Source organism: Diuraphis noxia, unplaced genomic scaffold (genome assembly GCF_037042655.1).
Source record: "Diuraphis noxia isolate RWA-SAM2 unplaced genomic scaffold, SU_Dnox_SAM2 contig0008, whole genome shotgun sequence".
Taxonomy (NCBI): Eukaryota; Metazoa; Arthropoda; class Insecta; order Hemiptera; family Aphididae; genus Diuraphis; species Diuraphis noxia.
The window spans coordinates 761137-781272 of NW_028301718.1; positions in this window are offsets into that span (position 1 = coordinate 761137).

The following is a 20136-nucleotide window of genomic DNA, read 5'->3' on the forward strand; positions in this document are numbered from 1 at the left end:
CTTAAGACGATATTTAGCGGATTCATCACCTGTATTTCAAAATTTTTTTACGACCTTTTATATTCACCCAAATGTATTGTAAAGACGTGTTTTAGATGTAAAATAATGTGAACTTAACGATAAAAATTTAAAAAGTATGATTAGTTCAATACAAATGACTTTAAACGATATTTAGCGGAATTATCACCATTTTTTACCCAATTTTTTCCCAAATTTTTTTTCTATTTTTTGTATTCACCCAAATGTATTGTAAATACGTGTTTTAGATGTAAAATAATGTGAACTTAACGATAAAAATATAAAAAGTATGATTAGTTCAATACAAATGACTTTAAACGATATTTAGCGGAATTATCACCATTTTTTACCAAATTTTTTCCCAAATTTTTTTTCTATTTTTTGTATTCACCCAAATGTATTGTAAATACGTGTTTTAGATGTAAAATAATGTGAACTTAACGATAAAAATATAAAAAGTATGATTAGTTCAATACAAATGACTTTAAACGATATTTAGCGGAATTATCACCATTTTTTACCAAATTTTTTTTCTATTTTTTGTATTCACCCAAATGTATTGTAAATACGTGTTTTAGATGTAAAATAATGTGAACTTAACGATAAAAATATAAAAAGTATGATTAGTTCAATACAAATGACTTTAAACGATATTTAGCGGAATTATCACCATTTTTTACCAAATTTTTTCCCAAATTTTTTTTTTATTTTTTGTATTCACCCAAATGTATTGTAAATACGTGTCTTAGATGTAAAATAATGTGAACTTAACGATAAAAATATAAAAAGTATGATTAGTTCAATACAAATGACTTTAAACGATATTTAGCGGAATTATCACCATTTTTTACCAAATTTTTTTTCTATTTTTCGTATTCACCCAAATGTATTGTAAACACGTGTTTTAGATGTAAAATAATGTGAACTTAACGTTAAAAATATAAAAAGTATGATTAGTTTAATAGAAATGACTTAAGACGATATTTAGCGGATTCATCACCTGTATTTCAAAATTTTTTTACGACCTTTTATATTCACCCAAATGTATTGTAAAGACGTGTTTTAGATGTAAAATAATGTGAACTTAACGATAAAAATATAAAAAGTATGATTAGTTCAATACAAATGACTTTAAACGATATTAAGCGGAATTATCACCATTTTTTACCAAATTTTTTTTCTATTTTTTGTATTCACCCAAATGTATTGTAAACACGTGTTTTAGATGTAAAATAATGTGAACTTAACGTTAAAAATATAAAAAGTATGATTAGTTTAATAGAAATGACTTAAGACGATATTTAGCGGATTCATCACCTGTATTTCAAAATTTTTTTACGACCTTTTATATTCACCCAAATGTATTGTAAAGACGTGTTTTAGATGTAAAATAATGTGAACTTAACGATAAAAATTTAAAAAGTATGATTAGTTCAATACAAATGACTTTAAACGATATTTAGCGGAATTATCACCATTTTTTACCCAATTTTTTCCCAATTTTTTTTTCTATTTTTTGTATTCACCCCAATGTATTGTAAATACGTGTTTTAGATGTAAAATAATGTGAACTTAACGATAAAAATATAAAAAGTATGATTAGTTCAATACAAATGACTTTAAACGATATTTAGCGGAATTATCACCATTTTTTACCAAATTTTTTTTCTATTTTTTGTATTCACCCAAATGTATTGTAAATACGTGTTTTAGATGTAAAATAATGTGAACTTAACGATAAAAATATAAAAAGTATGATTAGTTCAATACAAATGACTTTAAACGATATTTAGCGGAATTATCACCATTTTTTACCAAATTTTTTCCCAAATTTTTATTTTATTTTTTGTATTCACCCAAATGTATTGTAAATACGTGTTTTAGATGTAAAAAAATGTGAACTTAACGATAAAAATATAAAAAGTATGATTAGTTCAATACAAATGACTTTAAACGATATTTAGCGGAATTATCACCATTTTTTACCAAATTTTTTTTCTATTTTTTGTATTCACCCAAATGTATTGTAAACACGTGTTTTAGATGTAAAATAATGTGAACTTAACGTTAAAAATATAAAAAGTATGATTAGTTTAATAGAAATGACTTAAGACGATATTTAGCGGATTCATCACCTGTATTTCAAAATTTTTTTACGACCTTTTATATTCACCCAAATGTATTGTAAAGACGTGTTTTAGATGTAAAATAATGTGAACTTAACGATAAAAATATAAAAAGTATGATTAGTTCAATACAAATGACTTTAAACGATATTAAGCGGAATTATCACCATTTTTTACCAAATTTTTTTTCTATTTTTTGTATTCACCCAAATTTATTGTAAACACGTGTTTTAGATGTAAATTAATGTGAACTTAACGTTAAAAATATAAAAAGTATGATTAGTTTAATAGAAATGACTTAAGACGATATTTAGCGGATTCATCACCTGTATTTCAAAATTTTTTTACGACCTTTTATATTCACCCAAATGTATTGTAAAGACGTGTTTTAGATGTAAAATAATGTGAACTTAACGATAAAAATATAAAAAGTATGATTAGTTCAATACAAATGACTTTAAACGATATTAAGCGGAATTATCACCATTTTTTACCAAATTTTTTTTCTATTTTTTGTATTCACCCAAATGTATTGTAAACACGTGTTTTAGATGTAAAATAATGTGAACTTAACGTTAAAAATATAAAAAGTATGATTAGTTTAATAGAAATGACTTAAGACGATATTTAGCGGATTCATCACCTGTATTTCAAAATTTTTTTACGACCTTTTATATTCACCCAAATGAATTGTAAAGACGTGTTTTAGATGTAAAATAATGTGAACTTAACGATAAAAATTTAAAAAGTATGATTAGTTCAATACAAATGACTTTAAACGATATTTAGCGGAATTATCACCATTTTTTACCCAATTTTTTCCCAAATTTTTTTTCTATTTTTTGTATTCACCCAAATGTATTGTAAATACGTGTTTTAGATGTAAAATAATGTGAACTTAACGTTAAAAATATAAAAAGTATGATTAGTTTAATAGAAATGACTTAAGACGATATTTAGCGGATTCATCACCTGTATTTCAAAATTTTTTTACGACCTTTTATATTAACCCAAATGTATTTTAAAGACGTGTTTTAGATGTAAAATAATGTGAACTTAACGATAAAAATTTAAAAAGTATGATTAGTTCAATACAAATGACTTTAAACGATATTTAGCGGAATTATCACCATTTTTTACCAAATTTTTTCCCAAATTTTTTTTCTATTTTTTGTATTCACCCAAATGTATTGTAAATACGTGTTTTAGATGTAAAATAATGTGAACTTAACGATAAAAATATAAAAAGTATGATTAGTTCAATACAAATGACTTTAAACGATATTTAGCGGAATTATCACCATTTTTTACCAAATTTTTTCCCAAATTTTTTTTTTATTTTTTGTATTCACCCAAATGTATTGTAAATACGTGTTTTAGATGTAAAATAATGTGAACTTAACGATAAAAATAAAAAAGTATGATTAGTTCAATACAAATGACTTTAAACGATATTTTGCGGAATTATCACCATTTTTTACCAAATTTTTTTTCTATTTTTTGTATTCACCCAAATGTATTGTAAACACGTGTTTTAGATGTAAAATAATGTGAACTTAACGTTAAAAATATAAAAAGTATGATTAGTTTAATAGAAATGACTTAAGACGATATTTAGCGGATTCATCACCTGTATTTCAAAATTTTTTTACGACCTTTTATATTCACCCAAATGTATTGTAAAGACGTGTTTTAGATGTAAAATAATGTGAACTTAACGATAAAAATATAAAAAGTATGATTAGTTCAATACAAATGACTTTAAACGATATTAAGCGGAATTATCACCATTTTTTACCAAATTTTTTTTCTATTTTTTGTATTCACCCAAATGTATTGTAAACACGTGTTTTAGATGTAAAATAATGTGAACTTAACGTTAAAAATATAAAAAGTATGATTAGTTTAATAGAAATGACTTAAGACGATATTTAGCGGATTCATCACCTGTATTTCAAAATTTTTTTACGACCTTTTATATTCACCCAAATGTATTGTAAAGACGTGTTTTAGATGTAAAATAATGTGAACTTAACGATAAAAATTTAAAAAGTATGATTAGTTCAATACAAATGACTTTAAACGATATTTAGCGGAATTATCACCATTTTTTACCAAATTTTTTCCCAAATTTTTTTTCTATTTTTTGTATTCACCCAAATGTATTGTAAATACGTGTTTTAGATGTAAAATAATGTGAACTTAACGATAAAAATATAAAAAGTATGATTAGTTCAATACAAATGACTTTAAACGATATTTAGCGGAATTATCACCATTTTTTACCAAATTTTTTCCCAAATTTTTTTTTTATTTTTTGTATTCACCCAAATGTATTGTAAATACGTGTTTTAGATGTAAAATAATGTGAACTTAACGATAAAAATAAAAAAGTATGATTAGTTCAATACAAATGACTTTAAACGATATTTAGCGGAATTATCACCATTTTTTACCAAATTTTTTTTCTATTTTTTGTATTCACCCAAATGTATTGTAAACACGTGTTTTAGATGTAAAATAATGTGAACTTAACGTTAAAAATATAAAAAGTATGATTAGTTTAATAGAAATGACTTAAGACGATATTTAGCGGATTCATCACCTGTATTTCAAAATTTTTTTACGACCTTTTATATTCACCCAAATGTATTGTAAAGACGTGTTTTAGATGTAAAATAATGTGAACTTAACGATAAAAATATAAAAAGTATGATTAGTTCAATACAAATGACTTTAAACGATATTAAGCGGAATTATCACCATTTTTTACCAAATTTTTTTTCTATTTTTTGTATTCACCCAAATGTATTGTAAACACGTGTTTTAGATGTAAAATAATGTGAACTTAACGTTAAAAATATAAAAAGTATGATTAGTTTAATAGAAATGACTTAAGACGATATTTAGCGGATTCATCACCTGTATTTCAAAATTTTTTTACGACCTTTTATATTCACCCAAATGTATTGTAAAGACGTGTTTTAGATGTAAAATTATGTGAACTTAACGATAAAAATATAAAAAGTATGATTAGTTCAATACAAATGACTTTAAACGATATTTAGCGGATTTATCACCATTTTTTACCAAATTTTTTTTCTATTTTTTGTATTCACCCAAATGTATTGTAAACACGTGTTTTAGATGTAAAATAATGTGAACTTAACGTTAAAAATATAAAAAGTATGATTAGTTTAATAGAAATGACTTAAGACGATATTTAGCGGATTCATCACCTGTATTTCAAAATTTTTTTACGACCTTTTATATTCACCCAAATGTATTGTAAAGACGTGTTTTAGATGTAAAATAATGTGAACTTAACGATTAAAATTTAAAAAGTATGATTAGTTCAATACAAATGACTTTAAACGATATTTAGCGGAATTATCACCATTTTTTACCCAATTTTTTCCCAAATTTTTTTTCTATTTTTTGTATTCACCCAAATGTATTGTAAATACGTGTTTTAGATGTAAAATAATGTGAACTTAACGATAAAAATATAAAAAGTATGATTAGTTCAATACAAATGACTTTAAACGATATTTAGCGGAATTATCACCATTTTTTACCAAATTTTTTCCCAAATTTTTTTTCTATTTTTTGTATTCACCCAAATGTATTGTAAATACGTGTTTTAGATGTAAAATAATGTGAAATTAACGATAAAAATATAAAAAGTATGATTAGTTCAATACAAATGACTTTAAACGATATTTAGCGGAATTATCACCATTTTTTACCAAATTTTTTTTCTATTTTTTGTATTCACCCAAATGTATTGTAAATACGTGTTTTAGATGTAAAATAATGTGAACTTAACGATAAAAATATAAAAAGTATGATTAGTTCAATACAAATGACTTTAAACGATATTTAGCGGAATTATCACCATTTTTTACCAAATTTTTTCCCAAATTTTTTTTTTATTTTTTGTATTCATCCAAATGTATTGTAAATACGTGTTTTAGATGTAAAATAATGTGAACTTAACGATAAAAATATAAAAAGTATGATTAGTTCAATACAAATGACTTTAAACGATATTTAGCGGAATTATCACCATTTTTTACCAAATTTTTTTTCTATTTTTTGTATTCACCCAAATGTATTGTAAACACGTGTTTTAGATGTAAAATAATGTGAACTTAACGTTAAAAATATAAAAAGTATGATTAGTTTAATAGAAATGACTTAAGACGATATTTAGCGGATTCATCACCTGTATTTCAAAATTTTTTTACGACCTTTTATATTCACCCAAATGTATTGTAAAGACGTGTTTTAGATGTAAAATAATGTGAACTTAACGATAAAAATATAAAAAGTATGATTAGTTCAATACAAATGACTTTAAACGATATTAAGCGGAATTATCACCATTTTTTACCAAATTTTTTTTCTATTTTTTGTATTCACCCAAATGTATTGTAAACACGTGTTTTAGATGTAAAATAATGTGAACTTAACGTTAAAAATATAAAAAGTATGATTAGTTTAATAGAAATGACTTAAGACGATATTTAGCGGATTCATCACCTGTATTTCAAAATTTTTTTACGACCTTTTATATTCACCCAAATGTATTGTAAAGACGTGTTTTAGATGTAAAATAATGTGAACTTAACGATTAAAATTTAAAAAGTATGATTAGTTCAATACAAATGACTTTAAACGATATTTAGCGGAATTATCACCATTTTTTACCCAATTTTTTCCCAAATTTTTTTTCTATTTTTTGTATTCACCCAAATGTATTGTAAATACGTGTTTTAGATGTAAAATAATGTGAACTTAACGATAAAAATATAAAAAGTATGATTAGTTCAATACAAATGACTTTAAACGATATTTAGCGGAATTATCACCATTTTTTACCAAATTTTTTCCCAAATTTTTTTTCTATTTTTTGTATTCACCCAAATGTATTGTAAATACGTGTTTTAGATGTAAAATAATGTGAAATTAACGATAAAAATATAAAAAGTATGATTAGTTCAATACAAATGACTTTAAACGATATTTAGCGGAATTATCACCATTTTTTACCAAATTTTTTTTCTATTTTTTGTATTCACCCAAATGTATTGTAAATACGTGTTTTAGATGTAAAATAATGTGAACTTAACGATAAAAATATAAAAAGTATGATTAGTTCAATACAAATGACTTTAAACGATATTTAGCAGAATTATCACCATTTTTTACCAAATTTTTTCCCAAATTTTTTTTTTATTTTTTGTATTCATCCAAATGTATTGTAAATACGTGTTTTAGATGTAAAATAATGTGAACTTAACGATAAAAATATAAAAAGTATGATTAGTTCAATACAAATGACTTTAAACGATATTTAGCGGAATTATCACCATTTTTTACCAAATTTTTTTTCTATTTTTTGTATTCACCCAAATGTATTGTAAACACGTGTTTTAGATGTAAAATAATGTGAACTTAACGTTAAAAATATAAAAAGTATGATTAGTTTAATAGAAATGACTTAAGACGATATTTAGCGGATTCATCACCTGTATTTCAAAATTTTTTTACGACCTTTTATATTCACCCAAATGTATTGTAAAGACGTGTTTTAGATGTAAAATAATGTGAACTTAACGATAAAAATATAAAAAGTATGATTAGTTCAATACAAATGACTTTAAACGATATTAAGCGGAATTATCACCATTTTTTACCAAATTTTTTTTCTATTTTTTGTATTCACCCAAATGTATTGTAAACACGTGTTTTAGATGTAAAATAATGTGAACTTAACGTTAAAAATATAAAAAGTATGATTAGTTTAATAGAAATGACTTAAGACGATATTTAGCGGATTCATCACCTGTATTTCAAAATTTTTTTACGACCTTTTATATTCACCCAAATGTATTGTAAAGACGTGTTTTAGATGTAAAATAATGTGAACTTAACGATAAAAATTTAAAAAGTATGATTAGTTCAATACAAATGACTTTAAACGATATTTAGCGGAATTATCACCATTTTTTACCAAATTTTTTCCCAAATTTTTTTTCTATTTTTTGTATTCACCCAAATGTATTGTAAATACGTGTTTTAGATGTAAAATAATGTGAACTTAACGATAAAAATATAAAAAGTATGATTAGTTCAATACAAATGACTTTAAACGATATTTAGCGGATTTATCACCATTTTTTACCAAATTTTTTTTCTATTTTTTGTATTCACCCAAATGTATTGTAAACACGTGTTTTAGATGTAAAATAATGTGAACTTAACGTTAAAAATATAAAAAGTATGATTAGTTTAATAGAAATGACTTAAGACGATATTTAGCGGATTCATCACCTGTATTTCAAAATTTTTTTACGACCTTTTATATTCACCCAAATGTATTGTAAAGACGTGTTTTAGATGTAAAATTATGTGAACTTAACGATAAAAATTTAAAAAGTATGATTAGTTCAATACAAATGACTTTAAACGATATTTAGCAGAATTATCACCATTTTTTACCCAATTTTTTCCCCAATTTTTTTTCTATTTTTTGTATTCACCCAAATGTATTGTAAATACGTGTTTTAGATGTAAAATAATGTGAACTTAACGATAAAAATATAAAAAGTATGATTAGTTCAATACAAATGACTTTAAACGATATTTAGCGGAATTATCACCATTTTTTACCAAATTTTTTCCCAAATTTTTTTTCTATTTTTTGTATTCACCCAAATGTATTGTAAATACGTGTTTTAGATGTAAAATAATGTGAACTTAACGATAAAAATATAAAAAGTATGATTAGTTTAATAGAAATGACTTAAGACGATATTTAGCGGATTCATCACCTGTATTTCAAAATTTTTTTACGACCTTTTATATTCACCCAAATGTATTGTAAAGACGTGTTTTAGATGTAAAATAATGTGAACTTAACGATAAAAATTTAAAAAGTATGATTAGTTCAATACAAATGACTTTAAACGATATTTAGCGGAATTATCACCATTTTTTACCAAATTTTTTCCCAAATTTTTTTTCTATTTTTTGTATTCACCCAAATGTATTGTAAATACGTGTTTTAGATGTAAAATAATGTGAACTTAACGATAAAAATATAAAAAGTATGATTAGTTCAATACAAATGACTTTAAACGATATTTAGCGGATTTATCACCATTTTTTACCAAATTTTTTTTCTATTTTTTGTATTCACCCAAATGTATTGTAAACACGTGTTTTAGATGTAAAATAATGTGAACTTAACGTTAAAAATATAAAAAGTATGATTAGTTTAATAGAAATGACTTAAGACGATATTTAGCGGATTCATCACCTGTATTTCAAAATTTTTTTACGACCTTTTATATTCACCCAAATGTATTGTAAAGACGTGTTTTAGATGTAAAATAATGTGAACTTAACGATAAAAATTTAAAAAGTATGATTAGTTCAATACAAATGACTTTAAACGATATTTAGCAGAATTATCACCATTTTTTACCCAATTTTTTCCCCAATTTTTTTTCTATTTTTTGTATTCACCCAAATGTATTGTAAATATGTGTTTTAGATGTAAAATAATGTGAACTTAACGATAAAAATATAAAAAGTATGATTAGTTCAATACAAATGACTTTAAACGATATTTAGCGGATTTATCACCATTTTTTACCAAATTTTTTTTCTATTTTTTGTATTCACCCAAATGTATTGTAAACACGTGTTTTAGATGTAAAATAATGTGAACTTAACGTTAAAAATATAAAAAGTATGATTAGTTTAATAGAAATGACTTAAGACGATATTTAGCGGATTCATCACCTGTATTTCAAAATTTTTTTACGACCTTTTATATTCACCCAAATGTATTGTAAAGACGTGTTTTAGATGTAAAATAATGTGAACTTAACGATAAAAATTTAAAAAGTATGATTAGTTCAATACAAATGACTTTAAACGATATTTAGCAGAATTATCACCATTTTTTACCCAATTTTTTCCCCAATTTTTTTTCTATTTTTTGTATTCACCCAAATGTATTGTAAATACGTGTTTTAGATGTAAAATAATGTGAACTTAACGATAAAAATATAAAAAGTATGATTAGTTCAATACAAATGACTTTAAACGATATTTAGCGGAATTATCACCATTTTTTACCAAATTTTTTCCCAAATTTTTTTTCTATTTTTTGTATTCACCCAAATGTATTGTAAATACGTGTTTTAGATGTAAAATAATGTGAACTTAACGATAAAAATATAAAAAGTATGATTAGTTTAATAGAAATGACTTAAGACGATATTTAGCGGATTCATCACCTGTATTTCAAAATTTTTTTACGACCTTTTATATTCACCCAAATGTATTGTAAAGACGTGTTTTAGATGTAAAATAATGTGAACTTAACGATAAAAATATAAAAAGTATGATTAGTTCAATACAAATGACTTTAAACGATATTTAGCGGAATTATCACCATTTTTTACCAAATTTTTTTTCTATTTTTTGTATTCACCCAAATGTATTGTAAACACGTGTTTTAGATGTAAAATAATGTGAACTTAACGTTAAAAATATAAAAAGTATGATTAGTTTAATAGAAATGACTTAAGACGATATTTAGCGGATTCATCACCTGTATTTCAAAATTTTTTTACGACCTATTATATTCACCCAAATGTATTGTAAAGACGTGTTTTAGATGTAAAATAATGTGAACTTAACGATAAAAATATAAAAAGTATGATTAGTTCAATACAAATGACTTTAAACGATATTTAGCGGAATTATCACCATTTTTTACCAAATTTTTTTTCTATTTTTTGTATTCACCCAAATGTATTGTAAACACGTGTTTTAGATGTAAAATAATGTGAACTTAACGATAAAAATATAAAAAGTATGATTAGTTCAATACAAATGACTTTAAACGATATTTAGCGGAATTATCACCATTTTTTACCCAATTTTTTCCCAAATTTTTTTTCTATTTTTTTTATTCACCCAAATGTATTGTAAATACGTGTTTTAGATGTAAAATAATGTGAACTTAACGATAAAAATATAAAAAGTATGATTAGTTCAATACAAATGACTTTAAACGATATTTAGCGGAATTATCACCATTTTTTACCAAATTTTTTCCCAAATTTTTTTTCTATTTTTTGTATTCACCCAAATGTATTGTAAATACGTGTTTTAGATGTAAAATAATGTGAACTTAACGATAAAAATATAAAAAGTATGATTAGTTCAATACAAATGACTTTAAACGATATTTAGCGGAATTATCACCATTTTTTACCAAATTTTTTCCCAAATTTTTTTACGACCTTTTATATTCACCCAAATGTATTGTAAAGACGTGTTTTAGATGTAAAATAATGTGAACTTAACGATAAAAATATAAAAAGTATGATTAGTTCAATACAAATGACTTTAAACGATATTTAGCGGAATTATCACCATTTTTTACCAAATTTTTTTTCTATTTTTTGTATTCACCCAAATGTATTGTAAACACGTGTTTTAGATGTAAAATAATGTGAACTTAACGTTAAAAATATAAAAAGTATGATTAGTTTAATAGAAATGACTTAAGACGATATTTAGCGGATTCATCACCTGTATTTCAAAATTTTTTTACGACCTATTATATTCACCCAAATGTATTGTAAAGACGTGTTTTAGATGTAAAATAATGTGAACTTAACGATAAAAATGTAAAAAGTATGATTAGTTCAATACAAATGACTTTAAACGATATTTAGCGGAATTATCACCATTTTTTACCAAATTTTTTTTCTATTTTTTGTATTCACCCAAATGTATTGTAAACACGTGTTTTAGATGTAAAATAATGTGAACTTAACGTTAAAAATATAAAAAGTATGATTAGTTTAATAGAAATGACTTAAGACGATATTTAGCGGATTCATCACCTGTATTTCAAAATTTTTTTACGACCTTTTATATTCACCCAAATGTATTGTAAAGATGTGTTTTAGATGTAAAATTATGTGAACTTAACGATAAAAATATAAAAAGTATGATTAGTTCAATATAAATGACTTTAAACGATATTTAGCGGAATTATCACCATTTTTTACCCAATTTTTTCCCAAATTTTTTTTCTATTTTTTGTATTCACCCAAATGTATTGTAAATACGTGTTTTAGATGTAAAATAATGTGAACTTAACGTTAAAAATATAAAAAGTATGATTAGTTTAATAGAAATGACTTAAGACGATATTTAGCGGATTCATCACCTGTATTTCAAAATTTTTTTACGACCTTTTATATTCACCCAAATGTATTGTAAAGACGTGTTTTAGATGTAAAATAATGTGAACTTAACGATAAAAATTTAAAAAGTATGATTAGTTCAATACAAATGACTTTAAACGATATTTAGCGGAATTATCACCATTTTTTACCCAATTTTTTCCCAAATTTTTTTTCTATTTTTTGTATTCACCCAAATGTATTGTAAATACGTGTTTTAGATGTAAAATAATGTGAACTTAACGATAAAAATATAAAAAGTATGATTAGTTCAATACAAATGACTTTAAACGATATTTAGCGGAATTATCACCATTTTTTACCAAATTTTTTCCCAAATTTTTTTTCTATTTTTTGTATTCACCCAAATGTATTGTAAATACGTGTTTTAGATGTAAAATAATGTGAACTTAACGATAAAAATATAAAAAGTATGATTAGTTCAATACAAATGACTTTAAACGATATTTAGCGGAATTATCACCATTTTTTACCAAATTTTTTTTCTATTTTTTGTATTCACCCAAATGTATTGTAAACACGTGTTTTAGATGTAAAATAATGTGAACTTAACGTTAAAAATATAAAAAGTATGATTAGTTTAATAGAAATGACTTAAGACGATATTTAGCGGATTCATCACCTGTATTTCAAAATTTTTTTACGACCTTTTATATTCACCCAAATGTATTGTAAAGACGTGTTTTAGATGTAAAATAATGTGAACTTAACGATAAAAATATAAAAAGTATGATTAGTTCAATACAAATGACTTTAAACGATATTAAGCGGAATTATCACCATTTTTTACCAAATTTTTTTTCTATTTTTTGTATTCACCCAAATGTATTGTAAACACGTGTTTTAGATGTAAAATAATGTGAACTTAACGTTAAAAATATAAAAAGTATGATTAGTTTAATAGAAATGACTTAAGACGATATTTAGCGGATTCATCACCTGTATTTCAAAATTTTTTTACGACCTTTTATATTCACCCAAATGTATTGTAAAGACGTGTTTTAGATGTAAAATTATGTGAACTTAACGATAAAAATACAAAAAGTATGATTAGTTCAATACAAATGACTTTAAACGATATTTAGCGGAATTATCACCATTTTTTACCCAATTTTTTCCCAAATTTTTTTTCTATTTTTTGTATTCACCCAAATGTATTGTAAATACGTGTTTTAGATGTAAAATAATGTGAACTTAACGTTAAAAATATAAAAAGTATGATTAGTTTAATAGAAATGACTTAAGACGATATTTAGCGGATTCATCACCTGTATTTCAAAATTTTTTTACGACCTTTTATATTCACCCAAATGTATTGTAAAGACGTGTTTTAGATGTAAAATAATGTGAACTTAACGATAAAAATTTAAAAAGTATGATTAGTTCAATACAAATGACTTTAAACGATATTTAGCGGAATTATCACCATTTTTTACCCAATTTTTTCCCAAATTTTTTTTCTATTTTTTGTATTCACCCCAATGTATTGTAAATACGTGTTTTAGATGTAAAATAATATGAACTTAACGATAAAAATATAAAAAGTATGATTAGTTCAATACAAATGACTTTAAACGATATTTAGCGGAATTATCACCATTTTTTACCAAATTTTTTCCAAAATTTTTTTTCTATTTTTTGTATTCACCCAAATGTATTGTAAATACGTGTTTTAGATGTAAAATAATGTGAACTTAACGATAAAAATATAAAAAGTATGATTAGTTCAATACAAATGACTTTAAACGATATTTAACGGATTTATCACCATTTTTTACCAAATTTTTTTTCTATTTTTTGTATTCACCCAAATGTATTGTAAACACGTGTTTTAGATGTAAAATAATGTGAACTTAACGTTAAAAATATAAAAAGTATGATTAGTTTAATAGAAATGACTTAAGACGATATTTAGCGGATTCATTACCTGTATTTCAAAATTTTTTTACGACCTTTTATATTCACCCAAATGTATTGTAAAGACGTGTTTTAGATGTAAAATAATGTGAACTTAACGATAAAAATATAAAAAGTATGATTAGTTCAATACAAATGACTTTAAACGATATTAAGCGGAATTATCACCATTTTTTACCAAATTTTTTTTCTATTTTTTGTATTCACCCAAATGTATTGTAAACACGTGTTTTAGATGTAAAATAATGTGAACTTAACGTTAAAAATATAAAAAGTATGATTAGTTTAATAGAAATGACTTAAGACGATATTTAGCGGATTCATCACCTGTATTTCAAAATTTTTTTACGACCTTTTATATTCACCCAAATGTATTGTAAAGACGTGTTTTAGATGTAAAATTATGTGAACTTAACGATAAAAATATAAAAAGTATGATTAGTTCAATACAAATGACTTTAAACGATATTTAGCGGAATTATCACCATTTTTTACCCAATTTTTTCCCAAATTTTTTTTCTATTTTTTGTATTCACCCAAATGTATTGTAAATACGTGTTTTAGATGTAAAATAATGTGAACTTAACGTTAAAAATATAAAAAGTATGATTAGTTTAATAGAAATGACTTAAGACGATATTTAGCGGATTCATCACCTGTATTTCAAAATTTTTTTACGACCTTTATATTCACCCAAATGTATTGTAAAGACGTGTTTTAGATGTAAAATAATGTGAACTTAACGATAAAAATATAAAAAGTATGATTAGTTCAATATAAATGACTTTAAACGATATTTAGCGGAATTATCACCATTTTTTACCCAATTTTTTCCCAAATTTTTTTTCTATTTTTTGTATTCACCCCAATGTATTGTAAATACGTGTTTTAGATGTAAAATAATGTGAACTTAAGAATAAAAATATAAAAAGTATGATTAGTTCAATACAAATGACTTTAAACGATATTTAGCGGAATTATCACCATTTTTTACCAAATTTTTTCCCAAATTTTTTTTCTATTTTTTGTATTCACCCAAATGTATTGTAAATACGTGTTTTAGATGTAAAATAATGTGAACTTAACGATAAAAATATAAAAAGTATGATTAGTTCAATACAAATGACTTTAAACGATATTTAGCGGATTTATCACCATTTTTTACCAAATTTTTTTTCTATTTTTTGTATTCACCCAAATGTATTGTAAACACGTGTTTTAGATGTAAAATAATGTGAACTTAACGTTAAAAATATAAAAAGTATGATTAGTTTAATAGAAATGACTTAAGACGATATTTAGCGGATTCATCACCTGTATTTCAAAATTTTTTTACGACCTTTTATATTCACCCAAATGTATTGTAAAGACGTGTTTTAAATGTAAAATAATGTGAACTTAACGATAAAAATTTAAAAAGTATGATTAGTTCAATACAAATGACTTTAAACGATATTTAGCGGAATTATCACCATTTTTTACCCAATTTTTTCCCAAATTTTTTTTCTATTTTTTGTATTCACCCAAATGTATTGTAAATACGTGTTTTAGATGTAAAGTAATGTGAACTTAACGATAAAAATATAAAAAGTATGATTAGTTCAATACAAATGACTTTAAACGATATTTAGCGGAATTATCACCATTTTTTACCAAATTTTTTCCCAAATTTTTTCCCAAATTTTTTTTCTATTTTTTGTATTCACCCAAATGTATTGTAAATACGTGTTTTAGATGTAAAATAATGTGAACTTAACGATAAAAATATAAAAAGTATGATTAGTTCAATACAAATGACTTTAAACGATATTTAGCGGAATTATCACCATTTTTTACCAAATTTTTTCCCAAATTTTTTTTCATTTTTTTGTATTCACCCAAATGTATTGTAAATACGTGTTTTAGATGTAAAATAATGTGAACTTAACGATAAAAATATAAAAAGTATGATTAGTTCAATACAAATGACTTTAAACGATATTTAGCGGAATTATCACCATTTTTTACCCAATTTTTTCCCAAATTTTTTTTCTATTTTTTGTATTCACCCAAATGTATTGTAAATACGTGTTTTAGATGTAAAATAATGTGAACTTAACGTTAAAAATATAAAAAGTATGATTAGTTTAATAGAAATGACTTAAGACGATATTTAGCGGATTCATCACCTGTATTTCAAAATTTTTTTACGACCTTTATATTCACCCAAATGTATTGTAAAGACGTGTTTTAGATGTAAAATAATGTGAACTTAACGATAAAAATATAAAAAGTATGATTAGTTCAATATAAATGACTTTAAACGATATTTAGCGGAATTATCACCATTTTTTACCCAATTTTTTCCCAAATTTTTTTTCTATTTTTTGTATTCACCCCAATGTATTGTAAATACGTGTTTTAGATGTAAAATAATGTGAACTTAAGAATAAAAATATAAAAAGTATGATTAGTTCAATACAAATGACTTTAAACGATATTTAGCGGAATTATCACCATTTTTTACCAAATTTTTTCCCAAATTTTTTTTCTATTTTTTGTATTCACCCAAATGTATTGTAAATACGTGTTTTAGATGTAAAATAATGTGAACTTAACGATAAAAATATAAAAAGTATGATTAGTTCAATACAAATGACTTTAAACGATATTTAGCGGATTTATCACCATTTTTTACCAAATTTTTTTTCTATTTTTTGTATTCACCCAAATGTATTGTAAACACGTGTTTTAGATGTAAAATAATGTGAACTTAACGTTAAAAATATAAAAAGTATGATTAGTTTAATAGAAATGACTTAAGACGATATTTAGCGGATTCATCACCTGTATTTCAAAATTTTTTTACGACCTTTTATATTCACCCAAATGTATTGTAAAGACGTGTTTTAAATGTAAAATAATGTGAACTTAACGATAAAAATTTAAAAAGTATGATTAGTTCAATACAAATGACTTTAAACGATATTTAGCGGAATTATCACCATTTTTTACCCAATTTTTTCCCAAATTTTTTTTCTATTTTTTCTATTCACCCAAATGTATTGTAAATACGTGTTTTAGATGTAAAGTAATGTGAACTTAACGATAAAAATATAAAAAGTATGATTAGTTCAATACAAATGACTTTAAACGATATTTAGCGGAATTATCACCATTTTTTACCAAATTTTTTCCCAAATTTTTTCCCAAATTTTTTTTCTATTTTTTGTATTCACCCAAATGTATTGTAAATACGTGTTTTAGATGTAAAATAATGTGAACTTAACGATAAAAATATAAAAAGTATGATTAGTTCAATACAAATGACTTTAAACGATATTTAGCGGAATTATCACCATTTTTTACCAAATTTTTTCCCAAATTTTTTTTCATTTTTTTGTATTCACCCAAATGTATTGTAAATACGTGTTTTAGATGTAAAATAATGTGAACTTAACGATAAAAATATAAAAAGTATGATAAGTTCAATACAAATGACTTTAAACGATATTTAGCGGAATTATCACCATTTTTTACCAAATTTTTTTTCTATTTTTTGTATTCACCCAAATGTATTGTAAACACGTGTTTTAGATGTAAAATAATGTGAACTTAACGTTAAAAATATAAAAAGTATGATTAGTTTAATAGAAATGACTTAAGACGATATTTAGCGGATACATCACCTGTATTTCAAAATTTTTTTACGACCTATTATATTCACCCAAATGTATTGTAAAGACGTGTTTTAGATGTAAAATAATGTGAACTTAACGATAAAAATATAAAAAGTATGATTAGTTCAATACAAATGACTTTAAACGATATTTAGCGGAATTATCACCATTTTTTACCAAATTTTTTTTCTATTTTTTGTATTCACCCAAATGTATTGTAAACACGTGTTTTAGATGTAAAATAATGTGAACTTAACGTTAAAAATATAAAAAGTATGATTAGTTTAATAGAAATGACTTAAGACGATATTTAGCGGATTCATCACCTGTATTTCAAAATTTTTTTACGACCTTTTATATTCACCCAAATGTATTGTAAAGACGTGTTTTAGATGTAAAATAATGTGAACTTAACGATAAAAATATAAAAAGTATGATTAGTTCAATACAAATGACTTTAAACGATATTAAGCGGAATTATCACCATTTTTTACCAAATTTTTTTTCTATTTTTTGTATTCACCCAAATGTATTGTAAACACGTGTTTTAGATGTAAAATAATGTGAACTTAACGTTAAAAATATAAAAAGTATGATTAGTTTAATAGAAATGACTTAAGACGATATTTAGCGGATTCATCACCTGTATTTCAAAATTTTTTTACGACCTTTTATATTCACCCAAATGTATTGTAAAGACGTGTTTTAGATGTAAAATAATGTGAACTTAACGATAAAAATACAAAAAGTATGATTAGTTCAATACAAATGACTTTAAACGATATTTAGCGGAATTATCACCATTTTTTACCCAATTTTTTCCCAAATTTTTTTTCTATTTTTTGTATTCACCCAAATGTATTGTAAATACGTGTTTTAGATGTAAAATAATGTGAACTTAACGTTAAAAATATAAAAAGTATGATTAGTTTAATAGAAATGACTTAAGACGATATTTAGCGGATTCATCACCTGTATTTCAAAATTTTTTTACGACCTTTTATATTCACCCAAATGTATTGTAAAGACGTGTTTTAGATGTAAAATAATGTGAACTTAACGATAAAAATTTAAAACGTATGATTAGTTCAATACAAATGACTTTAAACGATATTTAGCGGAATTATCACCATTTTTTACCCAATTTTTTCCCAAATTTTTTTTCTATTTTTTGTATTCACCCCAATGTATTGTAAATACGTGTTTTAGATGTAAAATAATATGAACTTAACGATAAAAATATAAAAAGTATGATTAGTTCAATACAAATGACTTTAAACGATATTTAGCGGAATTATCACCATTTTTTACCAAATTTTTTCCAAAATTTTTTTTCTATTTTTTGTATTCACCCAAATGTATTGTAAATACGTGTTTTAGATGTAAAATAATGTGAACTTAACGATAAAAATATAAAAAGTATGATTAGTTCAATACAAATGACTTTAAACGATATTTAACGGATTTATCACCATTTTTTACCAAATTTTTTTTCTATTTTTTGTATTCACCCAAATGTATTGTAAACACGTGTTTTAGATGTAAAATAATGTGAACTTAACGTTAAAAATATAAAAAGTATGATTAGTTTAATAAAAATGACTTAAGACGATATTTAGCGGATTCATCACCTGTATTTCAAAATTTTTTTACGACCTTTTATATTCACCCAAATGTATTGTAAAGACGTGTTTTAGATGTAAAATAATGTGAACTTAACGATAAAAATATAAAAAGTATGATTAGTTCAATACAAATGACTTTAAACGATATTAAGCGGAATTATCACCATTTTTTACCAAATTTTTTTTCTATTTTTTGTATTCACCCAAATGTATTGTAAACACGTGTTTTAGATGTAAAAGAATGTGAACTTAACGTTAAAAATATAAAAAGTATGATTAGTTTAATAGAAATGACTTAAGACGATATTTAGCGGATTCATCACCTGTATTTCAAAATTTTTTTACGACCTTTTATATTCACCCAAATGTATTGTAAAGACGTGTTTTAGATGTAAAATTATGTGAACTTAACGATAAAAATATAAAAAGTATGATTAGTTCAATACAAATGACTTTAAACGATATTTAGCGGAATTATCACCATTTT